This window comes from Lissotriton helveticus, chromosome 6 (genome assembly GCF_964261635.1).
Source record: "Lissotriton helveticus chromosome 6, aLisHel1.1, whole genome shotgun sequence".
NCBI classification, from domain to species: Eukaryota; Metazoa; Chordata; class Amphibia; order Caudata; family Salamandridae; genus Lissotriton; species Lissotriton helveticus.
Genome location: NC_136067.1, coordinates 1,961,746,494 through 1,961,772,600, shown reverse-complemented (window position 1 = coordinate 1,961,772,600; position 26,107 = coordinate 1,961,746,494).

Genomic DNA, 26,107 nt, shown 5'->3' with positions numbered 1-26,107 from the left:
AGGAAATGTGCATGTTTCTTTTCCTTGAAAAAGGGCAACTGTCATGACTCACTATGTTGCGAAAGGCGTAGATAACGTCTGATGTTTTGCCAAAGAGATGAACACCATACATGTATGTACTGCTTCAGAAACCTTAACTGTATGAAAAAGTGTTACAAACGATTGCTTTCTTACATACTGCTATATAAAAAATGTATAAAACAGATTTGAACAAAAAATAATGAGAAAACTGTTTGCAGTATTCACTCTACTTAAATCAACTTAATTTCGCAATGTAGGTTCGTGCCTTATCAGGGTTTTGATACAAATAAAAGCTGTCATTCAGTATTTTATGGAACTTGACTTGCTCCGAACATGTTTTACAGACTGAACACCGTATCCATGAGGGTTTTTCATATCTCTGGAGGTGACTGTTAATATGAGCGCTACCCAGGAAGTGTGTGATATAGGGTCAATGTGTTTCACAACCACTACTTTCTACAGCTAAGGGAGTTGTTTCTGTGATGGCTCATATTCGTCTGAGTTATTTTGTACTTATATTTAGAGTTCTAAAGCTATACCTGGTTATGGAGCAAGGTGTACAAAAAATGTCACCATGGGCACATTGTTGTCTTCTCTACGCTAGCATGAGCACGCCGCAGATTGCCTGCTCCTTTACACACAATACTACAATACTTTGTTATTGCAACTATCTCTACTGCCGTTTTCACATGAGAATTCATCGCTGTTTTCACACTCTGCAGATTGCTGGGATTTTGTCTGAACATTGTGTGCAAGGTCAAACAACAATGACCCTTGTTATTTTGTTCTGGCCAGACCTTAGCATCTAGACAAAACATACTGATGCAGTTGTGGTTTGAGACAACATACTTTGGTTTTATTGGAATACACGAATAGGTAGCGTACATTTGGAGAGGGACCTTTCCAGAGAGAAGCGCGAGATAGCAACTATGATGTAGATCTACCACCTATAGGCTAAGGTATGGAGTCTGCAGACAAAGCCCAGACATCTTCTAATATGTAATAATACTGCTTTTACAGGCGAGGGAGGTTAGGCTATACTGTCTTTTCATAATGGCATCTCCTTTCTTTATTTATGGACTAACTGCTGACAGCATTTGTACTATGCAATTTTCTGCTTGTTGTGGCATATATACTGCATATTAGAGCACGTTTGTTAAAATAAATACTTTCAAACTGGTTCGTGTCTCTGTCAGATCTTATTGTGTACAAGAGTGGAAGCGAAAGGGTGTATCTTGTAACCGCGATTGTGAGAGATACAGGAGTGTTGTGTTCTGGGGTGTATAATCATTTGTTTCTCTGTGAGTGAGTAGGAGGGCAAGTGAGAATCTATAGCTAATCTGTCCTGGGCTCATTGGTACTAAGGTGATAGGATGACTCAGTCCGTATGCACTAAGGTCCCATAATCCTACCCATAGTTGTGTGTTTGTGCAGAATCCCTGCAACAATCACTGATGTCATTTGAGATGTCATCAGTGATGTCAGAAATTATATAATACAACATATCATGGGTGATGTCATATGTGAGGTCATATGCAATGCCTGGCGGGGGCAGAACTTATAGTTAGTGCTGGTATTTATAATTGGAGAATATCTGTTTTTTTTTTAATTCAAAGCATTAATGTTCACACTGGCAAATTCACCAAACTATAACGTTACTCTAACCTTTAGTTTTTAGCATGTATTTCTAAGATTTCTTCAAAATAAAGAAACAGATCCTTTTATCAAACCTATCTATAATATTATTTTAACGTTTTGTTTTCTTTGAGAGAATTTGAATGTTTTGTTTAAATAAAAACATATTTCTAAATGCACAGAAACCAACCACTCCAACAGTTTTTGCATTGAGAATGTTTATCTTCATAATTTTTGTAGCTCACATGTTGAGAAATGTTCCCAGCATAGTTTTCATAGTTTGTGCTATACTATAAACTATGTGTTTTCACTACGTTCATCCATTTTTAAGGCAATCAGGTGGCTCGCGGGAGACCGGTTAGATCCTAGTGTTATAAATTTCATTTTAATCTGTTCAGAGTTTTTTTTTCGGGTGGTGAGTTATTGCTGAATGCTAATCTTTAATAATTGAACAGAGTATATTTTATTAATTATTCTGTTCACAATCTTGGGCTTTCGCGAGACGATAGTGGGAGTTGAACATACAATCCTCGGCGTGGACCACGAGGGCGCTGTACTCATCTTCTAGCTCTTGGAATTAGCTTGCAAGATGGTACATTTTTAATTATTAAGTTCATATCTGAATTTTTTAATTTTGAAGAAAATAACAGTAAGAAGTGTTGTTTATGGTATAAAAACGGTGGATGTTTTGCTGCATTTGAGATATAAAGTCCTTTTTTTTTTTTTTTAGATATCATGAGCCTCTCGCAAGACATCCGCGAGATGCCTGGGAGAAGAAAGACATCCCAAGGAAGTACTGTGATTGGTTCATATGGATATCTTAATTTAGAAAAGAAAGATTCCTTCCTTGTTGCTTCATTTGGCTATTGGGGTTTGCTGTGTTTACACCTGTTTGCTATCTCTCTATTTATCAGTCTGTGGGAATAGAATTCCCTGTCCACTCAATGCTCTCCCCAGCATGACAGACATATACAGTAGTATGTTGGAACACATTGTCTTCTGCACTAACACTTATATCCAGGACAACATGGATGTGCAGCACCGTGTAGTGAAGCAGTGTCCTCTGTGCTGACAACTCTCCTTAGAACAACAGCGGTATGCAGTGCTATCTGGGAAGGAAGTGACCTGTCCGCTACCATTTCTTACCAGGATGAGAGGTGTCGGTAGTAGGGTTTGAGAAAAATATATCTCAATACTCATACCTCCTCTCATGCAACACGAATACATAGCAGGCAGTGAGGAGAATCAACCCTTTTTTCTGACACAAGTCTCTTGCATGATAACTCTGCATGGTATAGTGTGGGGAGAGACTGGCCTCTCTCCTGTGACCTGTTCTCTTGGATGATGGGTGTGCAATTTAGGGTGTGAAAAGTGGCTTACCTCTCTTGTTGCAGCTCTCCCCAGTATTGCAGATGTACAATGAAGCATGGAGTTAAAATGACCTATAGGCTCAGACGTTTGTCTTGTATAATAACTATAGAGCTTATGATATGAAAATTCACAAATACTCTGCCCTCTCAGGTGAGAAATCTCCCCAGAGTGCCATATGTGCAAAGTAGGCTGTGGGTTAAAACTGTTCGTTCTGCAAATGCTTCTCTTCATACTGATGAATGTCCATAGTAGAGTATAAAATGGTATATCCTCTCTCTCAAATACTGTGTCTTGGTCAACTGGTGTCCATATTTAATTGTGTAGACATACTCGCCTCTGTTTTAGACTCCTCCCAATTGCAACATCCATACATGATACATACATGATAAGTCATGCATGAAAGTAGTTTGTATTGGAAGTATAAAGCTGCACTGCCCTCTGTGCCAAGACCTCAATGTTGTATTAGAGTTCCCTATACTACAGCAAGCAAAACAACGAAGCTCTGTAGGAACACCTCACTGTTCCATGACAAGTAACCTTAGCTGCATAGCAAAATAATTGGGTTCTCCATTACCAAGTCTCTGTGGGATAAAAGATGTGCATAGTGAGACTGACCTACAGTCCCTACACATGAAACTGCCAATAATCCTGCTTGTCTTAACATGGCTCCTCTTTGCTGCTTATGTAATCAGATAATTATTTCCTCAGTCAAGTTTCTGTTTTACTCCTAAAAAGACAAAATATCCAAAAAGCTAAAGGTTACATGCTGGGCAATCATTGATAACAGTGATAAATCTGTATTTTTAAAAAAACTTTCTACATTTTCCACCCACAATCACATATTTACATCTAATGCACCAGTAACTTGTTATTCATTTCTCTTGGAAAATTTAACACACTCACTGAGTGCACTTTTTTCACAAATAAATTATAACGTCATCAAATCTCATTTTAAAAAAAGTAAAACATTCCTCTTGAGACACCTTTGCTAACACTCACCACAACTTTTCATTCTACAAATTGAAACATTTCATAGGGATAACGTTTATGGACAATCAGACTCAAACGAACAGTACAGCCTGTATTATTACATTCTTTGTCTTATAATTTGAGAAACACTGCTTCCTTTCTTACAAGTACACAAAGTTTGTACACTAAGGGCCCGATGTAGGAAATTTATTTTTACCGGTTCTTAAATACCGATTCATACCGAATCGGTATTTATGAATCGGAAAACCAGATGTAGGAAAATAATCGGTAAAAAATACAGATTCGGTAACATTCGGAATCCACACTCGGTAAATACCGATTTGGTAATCACCGATTCGGTAATCTCAGATTCGGTAACACCCATTCAACCCTATGGGCCACCAGTCCCATAGGAATGAAAGGGAGACACCAACTCGGAGATTACCGAATCGGTATTTACCGATTCGGTAAAATCCGATCTCGAAAATTCGAATAGATGACATGTGAGCCAGTGAACCAATCAGGGACACCCACCACACCCCACAACAAAGCAACTGAGAAAGCATCCAATCTGATGCAAGTACCACACCCCAGTACCTGGAGGTGCAGAGCATCAGAACTGTAGAGAGAGCTGGAGGGGAGACAGAGGAGCAGGCTGCACTGAGCCCAGCAGAGCATCACCATGGAGTCCCAGGAAGGCCAAAAGAATGGAGGTGACAGAAAGAGGAAGCAGAAATTCAGCACAACTGAGCTCCAGGTGCTGGTGGAGGAGGTAGTGCAGCATTACAGCCAGCTTTCTGGGAGACAGTCCCTGCAAGTAGCAGAGTCCGTAAAGAGGAACACCTGGCTGGCAATCCAGAGCAAAGTAAATGCCCTATGAGTCACACATCGTGAAATAGATGACATCAAGAAAAGGTGGTATGATCTGAGGATCACCACCAAAAAGAAGATCGCCACCCAGAGGAAGGAATCGGCAGCCACAGGTGGGGGGAAGAGTCGTGCACTAAGCCTCCCTGAACTGGAACAGCTTGTGGAATCCACCATGGAGCCTGAGAGCATACACAGGATTGGGGATGCTGACAGCTCAGCCAGAGCTGCAAGAAAGAAAGGTAAGATGCAGGGACATGTACCCCATCCATTCCCTGGCGCCTTCCCCTATGTGGGTGACTCACTCACAATCCAGCACACATGACAGTAGTCACCAGCAATGCATCATGGTAGTCATAGCCATAGGAACATTCATCAAAGCAGCCAACACTGAACACTGCATGCCATGCCACACTCCCCATACACAAGCAGTTGAGGCATATGAAATTGTGTGTTAGGAATTTGTGTGATGAAAACACACAGCTGATCATTGTCCATGTCTGCCCACAGGAGAGTCATCGCGCAGTGCAGCGCAGGGAGGGAAGTCAAGTGCACCAACAACGGCTGCGAGGGAGAAGCTCACAGACACAGCAGGACCAAGCACTGTCCCTGAGGACACTACCACAACGCACGCACCCACAGCAATGGAGCAAGACACCACTGCACAGCCACTGTCACCCCTGCTGTTTGAGACACAGACTCCGGCAGCAGCTGCAGATGCCACAACACCAAGCTCAGGATCCTCTGTGCATGTGAGGCCAAGGAGGCAGGACGTACCACCATTCAGGATCCTGGAAAGCTCTGATGCGGAAGAGGTGGAGTGTCCCAGACCTTGCACTCCACCACTGGCTGGCAACGCAGGGCAACAGGGGTCATTAGGATCTGGCCGTGCAAGTGACCGTGGCCGGTGGGCACGTGAGCGAGACAAAGGGCAGAATGTGCAGGGGTCTTTGCTGGTCTGGAAACCACTATGGTTAAGGTCCAGCGAAGCAGGCCAAAGGGATCATGGCAGTGCACAGACAGGTGCGCATCCTGAACAGCAGGATGTTAAACATTGACCGGGGGATATCCGCCATGGCAAAAGGAATGGAGTCCATGGCCAAAGGAATGGAGTCCATGGCAGAGGGGGTGAGGGACATGGGTGTGCGCATGGGTTCCCTCTGTGACAGGCTGGAGAGTGACCACACAGAAAAGCGCAGGTATAGGCGCGAAGTCAAGCAGCTGAATCAGTCAATCAACTGGCTGGCAACTGCGACCACACTGCTATGCCGCCGGTCTGTGAACATCCAGACTGACATTGTGCACTGCTGCAGTGACTTGTCCAGGGGGATGGGGAGGGTGACCTCTGCTATGGAGGTACTGCTGACACAGCAGACAGCCACTGCTGGTAACACGTGTGTTGGGGACACAGATGAGTCCACAAGCAGGAGTGGATCCAGCACGCCTGTACAGGACATTCGTCGGAGCAGCAGACTCCATGCTGATGACACTGGCACCACTGCGCAGGTTGACCCCCTGCCCCGTGGCTCCCACAACATTATCCATAAGCGCAAACATTAAAAAATCATCATGAACACAGGACAGGTCACAGTGAAGTGAACTTTGGCCACCCAGTGTGAAAAGTGAATTTAATTTGGTTTATGTGGTCTTGAATAGTGCAGTAGTGCATATTAAAGTGAGTGCTTCAAGACCTGAACATGCCTGTGTTTCATCACTCTATTAAAAGTATCTGTTGGTGATTTCTGCGCGTCGCTGTCTACCATCTGTTGCTGGTGCTGCTCCTGCTGCAATGTGATCGGCTTGTCCTGTCCCATCATCTATGTCCTCATGATATGTTAGTTCTATCTCTGTGCCCTCCTTGGTGGCAAGATTGTGCAGCATGGCGCAGGTCGCAATAATCTTGCAACAGATAATTGGCGTGTATTGCTGTGCACCTCCACTCTTATGTAGGCACCTAAATCTACTTTTCAGCAGTCCAAAAGTGCGTTCCACCACGCAACGTGTTGTTCTGTGTGCCACGTTGTAACGCCGTTCGCTCCTGGTGGATGGGTTAAGGTAGGGGGTGAGCACAAATGAACGCAGGGCATATGAACTGTCACCTGGGTGGAAAATGAAATTTTGATTAGTCACATACTCATGATTGCTCCTTCTGCATAGACTATCAGGGTGACTCACACATACTTACCTAGCAGGTATCCATCACCAAAATCACCAGCCACAAGGCGTCTGTATATCCCACTGTTCTGGAATATGTAGGAGTCGTGGGTACTCCCAGGAAATTTGGCTACAATGTCCGTAATGATGTTGCCAGCGTTGCAGATCACCTGCACATTGACTGAATGTGTGGACTTCCGGTTTCTATATATGTGTTCAGTTGCTGCAGGTGGGCATAGTGGGATGTGCGTCCCATCGATACAGCCTATGATGTGCGGGAACTGTGCAAGTTGATAGAAATCGGTTTTAGTCTTTGCTAGTTCTGCAGGTGTGTCAGGGAACTCAATGTAGTGTTCCATCCTCTGCATCATGGCGTCAAGAAATTTTCTGAAAAACCGTGACAGGCAGCTCTGGGACACCCCACCTACTGTAGCTATCACGTGCTGGTAGCTAACAGAAGCAAGAAGGCGTAGACAGGACAACACCTGCACGTGGGGTGGGATGGCGTGTGCTCTTGGTGTTGGGTGTTCCAGATATGGGTGGAGGTCCCTGATCAAGTCCAGGATGGTTCTGGGGTGGAGTCTGTACCTTTGCAGGATCTCAGCTTCAGTGAGTTGGAAGAGGGTGCTCCAATGCCTATGCACCTGCTCCTCCCTTAGCCAGACCCTCTCTACTGCTGCCTGTATCCGTAGCCGCCTTGCAATAATGTAGAAAGCCGCCATTGTGGTTGCACTGTTGCATTTTGGGGCCTTCTTACATATCCTGTTCCTGGTTTCCACCTGCTTCCAATACATGGTAAATACCAACTCTTAAATACCAAATTTCATGGTATTCGGTATTTTTGGGATTTGCTACATCTCAACAAGCCATTTTTACCATTTCTTATTTACCGACTCGGTAAATAAGAATTTGGTATTTTCCGATTCGGATAATTACCATTTCTTAATTACCGATTCAGTAAATATGAATTCGGTATATTCCGAATCGTGTAATACCGAATCGGTATTTTACCGACTGTATTTACCGATTCGGTAAGTTTTTAGTCACATACATCTCGATGCTCTTATACCGGTCGGTAAAGGCCGAATTTACCGATTTTTGGCCGTTACCAACCGGTATTTGGCTACCTACATCGGGCCCTTAATGTTTTAACACAATCTGTAAACTTTGCTCACATCCTTCTACATTCTAATCTGTACTTCTCAAAAGCTATTTAAACATATCTACACCTCCCCAAACAACATATCACTCTGTAAACATAGTGTAGAATAAGTTTACTAACATTAGTGCACTTACTGACACTTCACAACAATGTTTATTCAATGAATTACTGAATATATTAACTTGGAATTATTTCTTAAATTCAAATGAGCACAACAGTCTCTTTTAACTCTACATACATAAACTTCTGCTGAGCGCCATTCAAAGAGACTTCCTTCTCCTCAAAAAGCACCAGGGACAAAGTGAACAATCTCTGGTTTTGCACCCAGTCACATCACAAAATGTATTCAACCGTGTAATAAAAATGGTGACTATTGGTTGAGCTTTGGCCCTTTTTTTATGCTTCTCCCCATACGATCTTAAAAGACTCCAGCCGGATCGTAAAATATATTGTGGCAGGCCTTGTACTTTTCCATGCGAATCTCAGGAGATGATCGCAGGATCGCAAACACCTCTTGGCAGGCTTTTCCATGCAAGTCTAGTGGGATGCTAGCGAGATCGATCAAACCCCATAAAAAATAACAATCTACTACTGGGAAGAGTTGTGGTGCAGTGGCCAGGGAGGCTGACTCCGGAACATAGGGGTTAACGGTTCGAACCCCGGCGGCAGGTTAGCCTAGCACCTTGTGACTCTGGGCAATAGCTCGCTAAATCTTCCCCATAGCCCCCAGAGCTAGGACACCTCTCCGGAGGTAGCTGTGTGGTTTACAAATGCTGATATTACTTATCACAGAACTTATATCTTAACACTTTCTCCCAAAAACAAGCACCACTATATGTATTCCTACTAATGGAGTGTATTGAGAACTCATATCCTCCTTACTATTTACGATCCTGCATTGAGTCCTACATATCATAAAAATTAGTTAAAACAATATACGTTTATTTTCTTCACAGTAGTTATCCCTTAGGCACCTCCTTTCTAAACTTAGTGAGGCATGCAGCATGCATTTCTGTTGATGCTTCCTTATATAACCTTTTATTTTATTTCCACAACACCTTCAATTTTTCACAATAAACATGGTGGCCATTTCATTTCTAACATTCCAACAGCCAGCCAATCAGGCACTCGCAGGTTCCTCGCGCTCCTGCAAGAGCATGGAGGCTCATGGCAAAAACGGACATCTCAACCAATCACAGGGCTTAATTTTTTAATTTGCACTCTCATGGAAGGCTCATTGGACTCTCGCGAGCCCAACCGTCCAAATATACAATAATTTATTCTACCCTTTAATTACCCCCAAAAAATGTTTTTGCTGTAGCAGTGTCTGAAGAAGTCTGTGGAAAATGCATGGGGATTTTATGTTTTGGGACCCCCTCTTTGATCACAGGGTTAACTCATTGCTCTTGATCGCTCCCATGCAGAAAGAAGAAGTTGGTTACCGGGAGGAGTACCCATCAGGGACGCGAAGATGAGGAGAAAAGGTAGATCCAGAAGACACAGAGGTGTGCGAGGAAGGGGCCGAAGTGTGGAACGAAGAAAGCAGAGAACGCGCTGAGAGAGAAATATCAGAAGAAGCACCGGGAACAGGAGACGGCAACGCAGGAGACACCCAGGAAGAAGGAGAAGAGTGGAGTGAAGATTGGTGGATCTTTTCCCAAGAGGTGCGAAAAAGCTGCCATAAACCAGGAGAGTTGCAGCCAGGACGGTGAGTGAACCGGTCCAGGCGGGGGATCTCAAAGTGAAAGGAAAATGTCTCGACGGTGTGGGGAGGGTGAAACAATACCAGAGAAGGTGCGCAGAGAGGGAACGGGGTAGTGGGTCCATTCCCCTAAATGTAGGTCAGTCACAATTTTGTTATTTCTATGCCGGTAACCACCTCACGAGTACCTGCCTAATTACTTGGTTGTCCATTGATTTTGTACAAAGAGGGTACCGCCCCAACCCATGCATGTGTGGGTCTAAGTAAGGAAGCCCTAATGTTCTGTTGGTCACTCAATCATTAAAGATTTATATCGACACTGAAGTAAGTGTGCGAAAGGATCTTCTAATAAGAAATATACAGAGTTTGGCTGAGCAATTGTCCACCTGCAGTCAATTAGAGACCTGGAGAGAAGACATGGAAATAGACCAAGCAATATTCAAACACCGTTTTTTCCAGGATTGTTTTTTTTGTTATTATTGTCCTTCCTTTTTGAGCACTTGGCCATAACAATCACAGATAGGAACTTATCCCCCCCCCACTTTTGGTGTGGTGATGGTAACTATCCAATTTCCTGACAACTAATTTGTCGAGTCCAAGAGTCTCACTGTCCTTTCTTTTTCCTTTGAGCACCTGGGGACGGACAACAGAAAAGGGATACCGGGAATCCTGGAAGGAAGAACTCATGAAAGCAGCACCAGCACTCCAAATCATCTTATTATCACTCAAGTTTTCAAATAAATCAAAACCATTGAGAAACACATCAAGCATCCTAGCTTCTATTTCCGGCCCTCACTCCCACAATCACCCTGAAATTTCCCAGAAGGAGCTCGGGTGGATGAACCTTTTTGGAATTGTTTCGTGAAGATTTGTCAAACAGGGCAAAAAGGTATTAGCAAGCGAAAAAATGTCTTTGAAATAGCAGACCTAACTATAACTACCTAGTGATAGTCGCCACTAGGTAGTTATAGTTAAGATCATGTTTCCATAGGAAAATAATTTTTGACTTGGCTATATAACTTTGGCACCAGTTGATGAATCTTCATGAACTTTTCCCCAAAAAATGTCAAGTTAGAGCTTACTGTGCATGGAACGTTTTGGGAGAATCTGTCAAGCGGGGGCCAGAAAAAGGGATGTCATAATATGCATGTTCTCATGTTAATTCCCATAAAACCTTTGAACATGACTACAGCCTAAACAGCTGGATGGAATTACACCTAATGTGGCATAAAGGTAGATTTGGTTATGCAAACTGTGCTTTTTGTTATTTGGTGTATATCCATCAGTAATTGTTGAGAAATGTAAGAAAATCAACATAGTGATATCTGTGGCGGTGGATATTTCGCAACGATTTCGCAATTATTCGTGAATGTGCGTGCAGCAGGAATTTTGGCTGGCAACGTGTTGACAAAGTTGCGGCCACCATTTTATGAATCGGGGAACGGTTCCCGGGGTTGAAACTTCAGGATAAAGCTCCTAAAAGAGGTCAGTGTAGAGGTACTCTGACACCATGTTTTACAAACGAGGGTATTAATAACACAAGGTATGTGTTGAAAATAGTTTTTTTTAACATGCATGATATTCACGAATACGCCATGACCGCCAGCGCGGCCCCCATGTAACATTGAGGTGATTTTGCAAGTATGGCAACGTCGCCATGAATATTAGTGAAAAAGTTATATACATTCACACATCCACCCTCAGTTTCACTTAGATGCTCCCACACCCACTCACTGACACGTACGCACCCAGGAACAGACACCTTCAGAGACTCAAACACCTAGTTGCAGTCCCACAAAGACACTAACACACCCACTAACAGACCCACTCACACACACACACACACACCTAGTGACCCATGCACCCAGTAACAGTCCCAATGACAAAACCGCTCAGACAATGATGCGCCCACTAACAGACATAACCAGAGACTGATGCACCACTCACAGACCCACTCGGACTGAGACACCCAGTGACAAACCCACTCAAACACTGATGCACCCAATGACAGACCCACTCAGAGACTCAGACTCCAACTCAATAGCAGTAGCAGACAAGAGAAGGCTGGACCTGAATGAGGCAGCTTTCCAAATGAAAGGCAGTTACAATTGAGGTGTTATGTTTAAAAAAACACATACTTATTTTAATGTTGTAAATATGTATGTGAATAAAATTAGGGAGTGTGTTGAGAGGATTAGTAACTATATGTTATGTTATGTTATGTTATTTATTTTTGTATCGCGCACAGCTGCCCCAGCAAAGGGGCGTCCTGGCGCTTTGACAGGCACTACAACATAACACACAATAAAAGAGAAAGGGATGACTATTCTGGGGCGGGAAACAGGAAGGTTTTAATCGCCTGCCTAAAGGCGAGTAAGTCATTAAGAGCTCGGGTGCACACCGGGAGCGAGTTCCATAACCCTGCTGCGAGCACCCGGAACGAGCGGCCACCCATTCTACTCAGTTTAAAACGTGGGCAGACTGCCAGATGGAGAGCCTCTGATCTCAATGATCTCAGGGGGATGTAAGGAGTAAGTAGATTGGCAAGTGCCGGCGGCGAAGAAAATTTCAGAGTTTTAAAGGCCAAGCACAGTGCTTTGAACTTAATCCGCTGTCTGACCGGAAGCCAGTGTAGGGCCGAGATGGTGCCAGACACAGAACAGTGTCTGGGGAGGCCCACAATGGCCCGTGCCGCAGCATTTTGCACCCTTTGGAGCCTAGAGGCCTCCGCCTGATTCATCCCTAACATCAGCGCACTCCCATAGTCCAGCCGAGATAAAATTGATGCCTGGACCACGAGCTGTCTGGTGGGGGGATCGAAGTATTTCAAGACTGGCCTTATGCCCCGCAGGATGCCATAACACGTGGCCGCCACCTTCTTAGTATGGTCTGTGAAAGTGAGCGCGGGGTCCAGCCAAATGCCTAGATTTTTCACTCCAGCAGCTGGAATCGGGATAACGCCCAGCTCCGGTGGCCACCACTGGTTTCCCCATAGCTCAGCGTGCTTCCCCAATACCAACACCTCAGTTTTGGTGGCATTCAACTGTAGGCAGTTGGTGCGAAGCCAGCTAGCTACTGCCACAAGACCCGCCCGGAATCTGGGGGCCTCCACCTCAGGGTCTCCGCTGAGTGTCACCGCCAGCTGCGTGTCGTCAGCATATGAGGTCATTGTCAGACCCCACTGTTTGACGACAGCAGCCAACGGTTTCACATAGAGATTGAACATTGTGATTGGCTCTGGTAAAAAAGTTGTAATACAGATTTGATATGCTTTTTAATGTGTTCAGTAAACCCCACTTTCTGTAGTTCATTTTGTAACAAGTATGGTCCTTCCAGAATTTGGTGTAAGCTTGTGACCTACTGGTTCTAGTGGGTTGGTATGGAGACTGTGCTAAAGGTGTGTTGGCAAAAGGGTGTTAAAGACAAAGGTCACTATTTTTTTTTTAATTGAAGGTGTTAAACTACTTTTACTACAAAAGGGTTTTGCTTCCTTGTGAGGGTTTGTGAAAAAGTGTACTGCAGTGATAAAGTCAAAATACTTTGAAGGTATAAATGTTTTTGGACTCCTATTTCTTTCCACAAATTCATCATGATGAAGTCGTGATTATACACAAATATGCATCCATTTTGGTGGTCTTTGTAAAAGTGAGTGAAAGGGTTAACACATATTAACCATTGACAAGTGCAGTTACAACACTAAAGTATGAAAGAAATGCTTTCATTTTCTACCTTCTGTAGTACCAGACAGTGCAAAATTGAAAAGGTTGAATTTATGGTTGTTTAATATGACAATATGTACAAACCCTGAAACTATTTAAGCCTATCTAATAAAGATCAAAAAAGCTATCTGATCAAAGAACTCAATCTTCTGGTATGTGGCTTGCATTTCTTTATAAGCAAAGAAAATGTTTAAGAAGGCATATGTGTATGTTAGATTGTTAAAAAGAGTTTGAACTGTATATAAAAGTATTTTAAGAAAATGACTGCTAGCATGACTGCTTTTATACAATGATCAATAGACAACTCAGACAGTGTGTCAGATGCAGAGTAGGTGTCGGTGAAGTTAGTTCACAAAGTATTGCCATGGAGCTCCATGTTCCCTTGTGCTGCTTTGCTTCATTCTCTGAATGGTAGAACAACACTGTACTCTAATGGTTAAAGTTATATGTAATAGTGTAATTGAAGATGTGGGAGTTTAATATGTGTATACATGATCTGCTGGTTACAGAGAATGTTTTTTTTCCGCATTCTGGAACTTCTAGTTCCATTTATTCCATTGTAAAAATGGGACAAGAGCACTTGTCTAGACCGATTTGTGCGTAAAACTACCAGCACAGTCAATATTATTAGAATTACAGAAAGGCTGAGGAGAGAAACTCCCTTTAAATAGCCCGTTAAGGGTTAATATATCCCCAAAAAAACAGTACTTGTATTGACCACTGAGGTATGAAATGGCATCAACTGTTGCCAATGGTTGACTGCATCCTGACCTTATGGTTGTGCACTGTGATGGCATCAAATTACACACAAAGGGGTAGGGCTCGAAATTCAAACTGTCTTTCCTCACACTGTACTTAAACGTGTTTAAGGCAGAAGTGCTACTGTCTTATTCACAAACTCTAACAACAAAACGGCTGATCCACCCATGCCTGTCCTGTGGACTGACCATCACTTGCTCAAATTTAATATCTTAACCCCATCTGCATGCCATACAAATTTGATAGCAGAACAAACATGGCGTAGACTGTGGAAAAACATTGACCCCGTATCCTTTTCTGCACACTTCATCTCTCCTATGATGTCTAACACCAACCCTCCCAACGATTTAGCCATTTCATTAGATGATGCAATATGTTAGGCATTGGACAAAATCGCTCCTAAGAAAAGAGTAAGAGGCTTTCATAAATCCTCACCCTAATTTATTTCGGCCCTAGAAACTGACAAACTAGCAGCCAGAAAGTCTGAACGCAAATGGAGACATTCAAAAAGCCTTACGGATCGTAATGACTACAAACTCCTGCACAGACAATACTTAGCCCATATTATATCTGCAAAAAAAGTATATCTAGGGGAAAGAATAAACAAACCTCTAACTCTCAGAAAGAATTATTCAAGATTCTAAATGAATTTACACATCCTGCTTCTATGCAGCCCCCACTGGTCGCCTCTCAGGAGTGGGTCGATTCCCTATCCACCTTTTTCATAGAGAAAATTGACAGAATATAGAGTCAATTTCCTCACGACTGTGTTCAATCGCATATTCAGAGAACAGAAGTAAGTTGCTCTTTGGGGGCTTCTACCCTAAAACAAGTCTTTTTCTCTCGATGAAGTTTCTTTGGCAATAAATAAGGTAAAATCAGGCTCCCCCTCTGATATAGTATTCTCCCAGGATTTATTGAAAATCAGCTCAGTCATCACTCCGATTCTAACAAGGATTTTTAACCTCTCATTACTACACTCGCAGGTTCCCATAAGGTGGAAGAAGGTTATAGTCAGACCCATCTTAAAGAAACCTAAATCTGACCCTGAACAGCTAAACAATTACCAACCTATATCTCTTCTCCCTCTGTTTGGTAAAATCCAAGAGTCCCTGATAAATGGTCAACTAATTAAACATCTAAAGAAAAATAAAGTGCTGGATCCCTCTCAGTCAGGGTTTCGAGCGTTTCATAGCACCGAAACAGCTCTACTTGAAGTAGTGGAAAGCATTAGACTCTCCTTGGACAATCGGAGGTCGGCCATATTAGTCCTGTTAGATACGTCGGCCGCCTTCGACACCATCTCCCATTCCATCCTTCTGGATCGCCTGAGAGAGGCTGGTGTCGAGGGGCCCGCACTAGCCTGCTTTAGAAGTTACCTGAGCGACCGGACCTCTCGAGTCCAAATTGGTGCTTTCACTTCTAAGAGCCAACCTACAAATAAAGGCGTCCCCCAGGGATCTATCCTGAGCCCTACGCTCTTTAACTTATATGTATCCCCCTTAGCTAAAATCATCAAGGACTACGGCTTCGACACACTGTCGTATGCCGATGATACACAGCTATTAATCACTCTTGGCTCTGATGTCGCAAGCACCAAACACAGATTTGGACAATGTATGCCCGACATAAACAACTGGCTGTCAATCAACAACCTCCAGCTGAACGCAAAAAAAATGAAAATTGTTCTTTTCGGTGATGCACAGACATTATGGACTAGCGACCGGTGGCCTTCTATTTTAGAAACCTGTCCCATCCCGAAAGAAACAGTCCGTAACCTTGGCGTAATGATTGACAACCAACTCTCTATGCATGACCATGTCAACCATACAATAGGTATTTGCTACGAGATAATGCACACCCTTCGCAACATTTTGAAATGGGTCCCACTTCTTTCCCGTTTGCCACTGGTCCAGGGTCTGATTGTCTGCCGCCTGGATTATGGGAATGCCTTGTTGGCTTCCATAAACAGCGAAGCTCAAGGTCCTGCAAAACACAGAAGTGAGACTGGTTTTAAATTTTCCAGCACGATCTCCTTCTGCTCCTAATCTAAGGTCGCTTCATTGGCTGCCCATCAAGAAACAAATAGACTTCAAAATCTGCTGTTTAGTCCATAAAACTCTAAATGGACAGGGCCCTCAGTATTTGGCAACAAAACTACAGAAGTACCAGCCTTCTAGGACGCTTCGCTCAGCTAACAAACACCTACTTATAGTTCCGAAGGCCTAAACAGTTAAACATGGTAGTAAATCCTTTTCAAAATTGGCCCCTACCCTTTGGAACTCTCTGCCCATACATCTACGAATCGAGATCGAGCATTCAAAGTTTCGTAAATCTCTTAAGACCTGGCTATTCTAAACCATCTTCTCTGTCTGTGCCTGAGTCTCGGCAAAGCGCTGTGAGACCTCTTGGTGATGTATGCGCTCTACAAGAAACAGTACATAGACACAGACATAGATCTCAAAGGGCACTGCACGACAATTGCAGTGGTGGCTCACAAACCAGGATTGGGTCACCGGCAGATACCTTCCCCAACCAGAACACACAGTGATGATGGACGCATTTCTTCTGGGATAGGGCGGCCACATGGGAGAGGCGGAGATCAGAGGCCTCTTGAGCTCCGTCTTGCACTCAAGGCATTCCTTCCCTCTGTTCGGGGAAGAATAGTGCAGGTGTTCACAGACATCGCCATGTGGTACTGCAACAAACAAGCCGCCTCTGGAAATTGCTGGAATATCAGGGCATATCCCTGGTAGTTCAACACCTGGCAGGTTCCCTAAACGCCGGGGCGGACAAACTCAGCCGGCGGTGCATGATGGATCACAAATGACATCTTCACTCGGAGGTGGTGCAAGGTCTCTTTCAACAGAGGGGAGAACCTTGGTTAGATCTATTCGCCACCGAAGAGCACGCGCATGGCACTCGCTAGGCGCAGCTTTTCGTCGTGAGTGGAGTTGCGGTCTGTTGTACGCCTTTCCGAGTATACCACTTCTGCCCAGAGTGCTGAAAAAGACCAAGCGCGATTGGGCCCAAGTCATTCATATGGCTCAGGATTGGGCACAAAGAGTCTGGTATCCCGATATCCAGAGCTGCTCAACATGGCCATCGATCCTCCGATCCAACTGCCTCTTCTGTCGTAGCAGATGGGGACGATCCTCCACCCGAACATGTCCAGCCTCCACCTCCTTGCGTGGAGATTGAGCGGCGGCAGTTGACATCATTTGACTTGCCTCTCGAAGTTTGTGATGTAATCTTGGCAGCCAGGCGTCCCTCCACTAGGACAGTATACGCCTGCCGGAGGAACAAATTTGTGGTATGGTGCACAGCAAAGGCTGTGGATCCCCCTTCTGAGGTTCTCTTGCTCCTCCTTTCTTTGTGTCTGGCAGGGCTCTGCTCTGGGCACTGTCAAGGGCTATCTTTCAGCCATTTCTGCCTTTCTTCAGCATCCTTATCAGCCTTCTCTCTTCAAGTCCTCGGTTGTAAATCGTTTCTTAAAAGGCATAACTCATATCTTTCCTCCTATTCCCTTTGTTATGCCTCAGTGGGACTTGAATCTGGTCTTGACCTATTTAATATGCGCTCCCTTTGAGCTTCTTCACAACTGTCCTTTACGACTTTAAACTCTTAAGACTGATTTCCTGGTGGCCATCACATCTGCCAGAAGAGTGAGTGAGCTCCAGGCTCTTTCATCCAAGTCTCCTTTTCAGTCTGTACATCTGGACAAAGTTGTGTTCAGGACTCGTCTATCCTTCCTTCTAAAGGTTGTCACCTCCTTTCACAGTGGGCAAACCATCATTTTGCCACCTTCTGTCCGCCTCCGCATACTTCGAAAGAGGAAGAGAGCCTCCACCATATGGACCCAAAACGTTGCACTTTTCTTTTATCTGGATCACACCAAACAGTTCCGGGTGGATGGCCAGCTCTTTGTTGGCTACGTGGGGGCCAAGAAAGGTTGGGCCGTTCACAAGTAGACTATCTCCAGATGGGTTGTTTTGTGTATGAAAGCCTGCTATTCTATAGCGAAGAATGAGACTCCAGTGGGGCTGCAAGCCCATTCCATCAGGGCGACGGCAGTCACTACTGCTTTGCGACGAGGAGTCCCTCTAAATGACATAGCTGCACGTGTTTACGAGACACTTCTGCCTCAACAGCCAAGTCCAGAAAGACGGCTTATTTGGCCGTTCTATTCTCAAGGACTTTCTGGTGTGAACTTTGTTCGCAAACCTACCGCTGGGGTTGGTATTGCTGGGATATCTATTCTAAAGTAAGGAATCTATAACTAACTGTTTTTTTCAGATGAACAATTTACTTACCTTCGGTAACGATATATCTGTAAGAAACATAGGTTAATTATAGATTCTTTACCGCCCCACCCATCCTCCCGTTCTGCCAACTGACTTCTAGGGTTAAGGACATCCTTTAAGGGCCCTAGTTTTGTGCACCAGTGGTCAGTGTCTTGCATGGCTTTGTGTATCTGGTGCGGAAAGTCGAGTACAGAACTGACATCAGTGCATGAGGGCGGCGTCTAAGTAGCTACCGCTGAGAGGATATGATCGACCAGGAGAAGGACCATGATCTTTGACATGCCAAGAGTGCACAATAGGGCTTTGGGGGAGCCGCTGACAAAATGGAGCCTGCCTCCCCGGGGAATTGTGGGCCAGGGGTGCAGCCAGAGCCCAATTGGGCTTGTTGGGCTACATTTGGGCTAGGTTTGGGCTGGGGGATATTTAACCAGCCAGTTGTGTCACCAGTCACCATTTCGGTGGGGTGACAAGACAGCCGGTTGGGGGCACAGGCAAGGCAAGAAATGTTGTGGTGGAGAGTATCCAAGATCCAAGATGGTGATCTATTATTTAAGGGAATGCTCAATGTAAAATATGTTAAGAGAGCAAGAAGAAAATACATACGTTGTGTTTTGTATGTTTAAATGTAAATATGTGTATATATATGTCTGTGTGATGTATCTGTTTAAAAAAAAGATGATTTTCTTCATGGAATGTATGGAATAAATACAGCAAAACATGCTTTAATCAGGAACACGTGTGTACATATTGTTTTGCCTTTGACTATAGATGGTTGAAATATATAGAAGTTTCTAGGGATTTATGACCGCAGGAAGAGATAATTCAGGTATCACTTCTTCTTACTGTTTAGCGTGATTTTCTGTCCCGAGGCATTATTATTTTGTTGATTGTATGTCTTTACCCAGATGCCAAAGGGTTTCTTGGGTTACCCCGTTTTAAATAGGTGGTGGAGAATCTTGTCAAGCGTTTTGTTGTCCCAGTTATTTTGGTGCAGGTCGGCGGAGCACATCGCTGGATTCGTAGCGAGTTGCTCAAAGTCGTCTGTGGGGCTTTCTGAGGCAGTGTGCGGCGTTAGAATGGCAGAGGACCCGATGGAGGCGTTACGCCTTCTGGCTGAAGCAGGCTGCACGGACATGCTATGGCCCGCGATTGAGGTGCGGCCTACAAGGCGTGCAGCAAGCAGGGTCAGGGCGGGGGTGCTAGTGTGCTTGCTGCGGCGGGCCCAAATACGTCAGGATAATGGGGCTGGAGGGCGTGTCCGCACTGCTAACCCGGCCGCGTGTATCAAGGCCGCACGAGGAGGGGCGAGTCGCGGCTCTGCGGCCCACTCTCGAGCTCAGGCTCATTGGGAAAGACGACAGCGGGGACGAGGCCCATCTGGGGGTGCCGCCCCATCACTCTAGACAGCGGCCAGTCTTCTCCCCTTTTAGTGGAGAGCGGCGGGGAAGGGGAAGCAGCAGAGGGGATTTGAAACTCCTGGGGGAGGACCTCGGTGCAGGTGGGGGGCCCGGGAGGGCAGAGCTGGGGGCTCCAAGAGTACTTGGGGGTCCAGGACAGTGGTCTGGTCCGGTGTGTGGGGTGCGGAGAGAAAGCAGGCAAGCGGGGGCTCTGCGACAGGTCGGGTAGCAGGGAGGGGGTGAGGGAGGGCCCAGTCGGGTTCCAAAGTGTGGCGGGGAAGAGGGGACAACAGTGTGGACCGATGCCGTCCCTGGATCTGGGGGGCTGGTTGGACAGCGGTGGTCAGAGGGGGGGCCCCGGAGGCAGGGAGGAGTGCAGGTGGAGTGGGGGGCAGGGGGACATACCATATGCACGGAAGAGGGTGGTGGATTTGTTGGAGTGGAGCGATGGGGAGGAAGAGGGCGTGGGGCCTGGGGGAGGATGGTAGGAACGCCCCTGTAGAGGGGGGCTGGTCTGGGGGTCAGCAGGGCACTCCGGTACGGCGGGGGCCATTCGTCCGGTGCCTCTGGCCTGGGGCGGGTAGCGGTTGAACTGTTATTCAGGGGATTTAGGGTCAGAGGTAAGGACTATCCCCGGCATGTCGGACTCCACTTTTCTTTGGCTAGGGCGGCAGGTGAGGTACTCGGGTGAGTTGCATGCGGCTCCTCCCTACCGAGCGGATGGGCCGGATATGCCTCATGCAGGCACCCAGGATCCAACGAGGGACTTGCAGGAGGTGTTGCACAGAAGGGGAGAAGAAACAGTCTCCAATGCCACAACCCTGGTGGGTCGATGCAGCCTCAGGGGCGCAGGCATAGGGTTCATGGATATCAACACAGGACTCAAAGGGCAGGCGCGCAGAGCAGCAGCGATGGAACGTTGATCTAGGGGAACTACTAGGGGCTTGCAGGGAGCGAGCGGGTTTGAGCAGGCTGGAGTCCACGGAGGACGGCCCATTGCTATTGGATTATGATGAAGAGAGAGTTTCAGAAGGTGAAATAAGAGAAGAAATGGGAGGCCAGGCTGAAGGGAGGGGGGATGTCAATAATGAAGTGTTCAGTCTCTTACAGAAAGGTCGGGACAGATGGCAAAAAGTGGATAGCGTGGGGCCCCCCCTTCACAACTGGTTAGGCAGCGGTATCTGGTCAGGACGCCAACCTTGATGCCAGGTAAGGCACAAGAGCACATGCTGGGAGATGGGGGCTGGCGGGGCACACGAAAGGGAGGGTAGAAGGGAGGACGCCATGTAATGAACCGCAAAACAGGGTGTTGGTGGGTACGGATGCGCTGGGGAGGAAGGAAGGTGCGCTTGAGGAAGAGTTGTATGTAAAAGACACAGGCGTGGGGACAGAGTCACCACGAAAGGTGGCATAAGAGTGACGGGAATGCAGCATCCAGCCCCCCAGAAGGGCAGGCGACGGGGCACCAGGGAGTAATTGCTGCGGGAGGAAAAGAGGCTCAATGGGGGTCCAAGGAGGGGGGTAAGGAGAGTCACGATATTCCAGTGAAGAAGTTGCCGTACATGGGAATCACTAAGCCCTTGGGGGCCCACCTTACGTGGGCCACCAAAGAGAAGATCTGGAAGGGCGAATACGTCGACATGCTGAAGTTACTGCATAGGGAGCTTACAGCGAAAGAGGGGTCCAATATCTATGACCTATACCAACAGGCCATGGGGGGGGGGCAAAGTTCGGAAGACAATATACACGGCTAGCTGTCTCCCTCTTGCCCCATGCCCCTTTCAGAACAGCCCCACCCGCAGGGTGGGGTGGGGCATACTGAGAACAGCAACGGAGGCACAATCGGAACGAGCTGGGACTTCAACAAGGGCACGAGGGCCAGACAATACTGCAAGTTTCGGCACGAATGCTCGAAGTGTGCGTGAACACACCTCGTTGTGCAATGCTGGGGGACAGGAGTTAGTGGGCAAGGTCAGCAGTCCGACTCGCCTCTTAGCAAGCAGCAGGGAGTAGAGGTGGAAGGGGAGGACAAGGGACTATGGGCAAATGCTCATACTCCCATTAAATGGAGCTTTTACAGCAGGGTTTTCAGGAAGGTTTAAGGCTGGGCTATGAGGGTCTGAGGGCCACTAGGTGGGCTGAGAATTTGAAGTCCGCAAAGACACACGGTCCAGTAGTGGGGCCAAAATTGTAAAAGGAAGGGTGTATGGCAGGTGCGTTCACGAGTAGCCCCAATCGAGACTTGATTATTTCCCCAAATGGCGTGGTACCCAAGAAGGAACAGGGGCAATACAGGTTGATACAACACCTGTCATAACCAGAAGGGGCGTCGGATAATGATTTCATAGCGGCCGAGCTATCTTCAGTGTCTTACTCATCGGTAGACGTTGCATGACATCTAGTTGCCACAGTAGGGTCCATTTTCGTGGCCATAGCACTGCCAATGGGCTGCTCCATATCTTGTGCATTATTTGAGCGATTTAGTACGTTCCTGCAGTGGGTTTTCTCATGGCACACTGGTAAAGAGACAGTGACACACTACCTGGCTGACTTTTTCCTGGTGGGACCGCCCAGTTCTGCAGACTGTCAGCAGCAGCCGGCAAGTTTTAAAGAGCTCATGGGCTACCTGGGTGTGCCCCTGGCACCAGAGAAGTCACAAGGTCCCAGTACAGTGTTGTCATTTCTTGGTAGTGAACTGAATTCGGGGCCAATGGAAGCCCGTTTGCTGATGGAGAAAAATTGCACATGCTGATGTTGTTGATGGTTTGCTGGCCAAAAAGAAGGTGATGATCAGGTAAGTACAGGTCCTGCTAGGACACCTACATTTTGCATGCAGGGTGGTGCCACCAGGGCAAACTTTTTGCAGGAGGCTGGGGATGTCTTTGGCAGGTCTGACAATGCCGCACCATCATATGCGCCTATCAGCCGGAACTAAGGAGGACTTGAGCATGTGGTGCACCTTTCTGGAACATTTCAACAGTATCCCTAAGGCAACTCCGTAAGAATGGGAATGGGATGTCACGATCTTGTCAGACGCGGCAGGGGCAGGAGGCTTTGGGCTCTACTGGCAAGGGAGGTGGTGCACAGAAGAATGGCGGCCACAATGGAAGAATGGGGGGAGGAGTATTGCCTTTCTAGAGCTCTTTCCACTGGTAGTGGCCGTGACAGTGTGCACTCGGAATTTGGCGCATAAGAAGGTGATCTTTAAAGTGGGCAATATGTCGGTAGTTCAGGTGGTGAACAATCAGCCAGGGACGCCCATGTTCTCAAGTTGTTGCGGGTTTTTGTGCTGAGATGTTTGGAGTATGATATCTTGTTTCAGGCCAGACATGTGCCGGGAGTGGACAATGACATTGCGGACGCTTTGTCTCGTTCACAGTGGCAGAGGTGCCATCGGCTACTCATGGAGGCGGACTAGGGCAGGACGCCGGTTCCAGCAGGGATGTGGTATGTAGGAGACAAAGGGTCATACAGTTGGTAAGAGGGTCACTGGCCTCATCCACATGGAGGGCATATGAGCAGGCATGGCGGGAATTTCTTGACAGTGGCGCAAAGCGCCGTGGACAGCAATTGGTGCTGTTCATTTTGTCCATGATTGACAAATGTTTGTCTAGGGTAATGATAGCAGGCAAGTTGTTGGCCATAGCTTTCATGGGAAAATTATGGTGGGGTTATGCGCCTTCGGCAGGGGAATTAGGCACCGCTTACTGGAAGGTTGGGCGCGAGAGAGGGGTGAGAGACCTCAGCAGAGAAGGCCATTGTCGGTCGGAATACTGGCCGGCTTGATAAAGTTTATGTCTGAAATATGCCGCAATGCAGAAGAAGTGGTTTTGTTTTCCACGTTAATGTCTTGGATGTACCATGTTGCTTTTCGGGTTTCGGAGCTGCTGGATGCGAGGGGGGCACAAGCGGTTCAGTGGGGGGAAGTGGACTTGCAGGTCGACGCTGTGGCAGTGCGGCTCAAGCGATCCAAAACGGACCAGTAGGGAGTGGGGAAGTGGGTGGTCATGGGACCGGTGGTGGACAAGGCAGTGTGTCCAGCAGGTTGGGGAGATCATGGCCAGGGGGTTGGTGCGAGGTCAAAAGGTTTTCCAGTGAAAAGAGGGCGGCAGGGTGTCGGCGTCTCAGCTGCTTTGGGTCTAGAGGCGAGCCCTCCAATGCATGGGGGAAGATCCTAGCCAGTTTGGGACACATTCCGCATAGAGGCAACCACAGACGCAGCTAGGAGAGGATGGGTGAGGGAAGACATTATCTGGTTAGGGCATTGGAAGTTGGATTGCTTCAAAACCTACATTTGGCTGCGGGACGTTGGAGAAGGGGACGCATGATGTTCATTTGCTTCCTCATATGTGTCTTTTCTGGTGCGGTGGCGGGGCCTGCTGCGGAGGAATTATCCATCTTCATTGTAGGACACTCTTTTGTCAAATTGGCAGAACGTTTTGAGTTTACAAAAGGGAAAGGTTTGAATTTGGGTTTGGACTCTCAGTTGTTTCAGTGTTATTGGAACGGTAAGTGGAGTATGAGATGGCACAAGTTGTTTCCAACGTTAAACCGGTCGATCAGAGGTGGGATTTGTCCAGACGAGTTGCTTATTCATTTGGGGGAGAATGACCTGGTTCAGTGTAAAGGTTTGGGCCTGTTAAAGCTAATGAAGAGGGATCTCTTCAAGATTAAGCAGCAGTGGTCAGGTTATGTTATCTTGCCGGAGTTCATACCCTGGAGGCATTGGAAGGGGGCGGAGAGACCAGCAGCGATAGATAAGGCCAGGAGAAAGATCAACCGTGACATGTGAATTTTTTGTGACAGGGAAGGCATTGGGAGAGTGGAGCATCCGGAGCTGAGGTGTGCTGCGGTTTATTTTTTCAGAGAAGATGAATATATTTGTCCCCTTATGGACTGGAGTTGTATATAATACAGATTAAGGAGGTTTTGGACAGGGATTTGGACATATGCAGGTATCCGAAACAATAGGGTCCCTAGTTTTATTTCTTCAGGTGTGGTGGTTTTTTTTGGGAACAGGTGCATCGAGTGGGGAGACATGTACATATTGGTTGTCGCTTGAAGCAGGTGCTGGTTTTGTGTATGGGTTGTTGTTATCGGTTGGCGTTTTTTCTGGGTAATAGTTGGTAGATCTGTTTACAGTTACAGTTTATTGGTTGGAAAATGTCACTCCGGGAGCACGCAGGAAGGGAAAGTAACATAGGAAGGGTATATAGATAGTTATGTTATGAAATGATAAGAAGTTACAAGTTTAACGGGGCAGCAAGGAGGACAGATGGGGGGTTTATAAATGGTTGCAAAGGGAAAACTTCAGGGGAGGGGGTGAGGGGTAAGGCAGGTAGATAATATTTAGTCAGGTTTAGTTTTGTACAGCACAGGCCAAGGAAATTGTTTGTAAGGTGCACCTGTCTTCAATAAAGCGGCCTTTTTCACACTAACAAGCTGCTCTGTGATCTGTGCTGCACCCCCTTTTGGCCCAATAGAGCTTTGGGGGGACGGCCGACCAACGGGAGGAGGCCTTCCTCTACCGGGGAGTTTTGGGCCAGGGGTGCAGCCAGAGCACAATTGGGCTTGTTGGGCTACAGTTGGGCTAGGTTTGGGCTGGGGGATATTTAACCGGCCATTTTGTGTAACCAGCCACCATTTCAGTGGGGTGACGCGACAGCCGGTTGGGAAAACAGGCAGGGCAAGAAATGGTGTCCCTCCCGCCCTTTTTTTTTTCCAAGGACTAAGGCTAGGTTAGGTTTTCGGGAGGAGGTCAATGGAAATTTGTATTTCTTCAGGTGTGGTTGGTTTTGTTGGGAACAGGTGCATCGGGTGGGGAAACATGTACATATTGGTTGTCGCTTGAAGCGGGTGCTGGTTTTGTGTATGGGTTGTTGTTATCGAGTTGCATTTTTTCTGGGTAATAGTTGGTAGATGTTTACAGTTACAGTTTATTGGTTGGAAAATGTCACTCCGGGAGCACGCAGGAAGGGGAAGTAGCATATGAAGGTTACATAGATAGTTATGTTAGGAAATGATAAGAAGTTACAAGTTTAACGGGG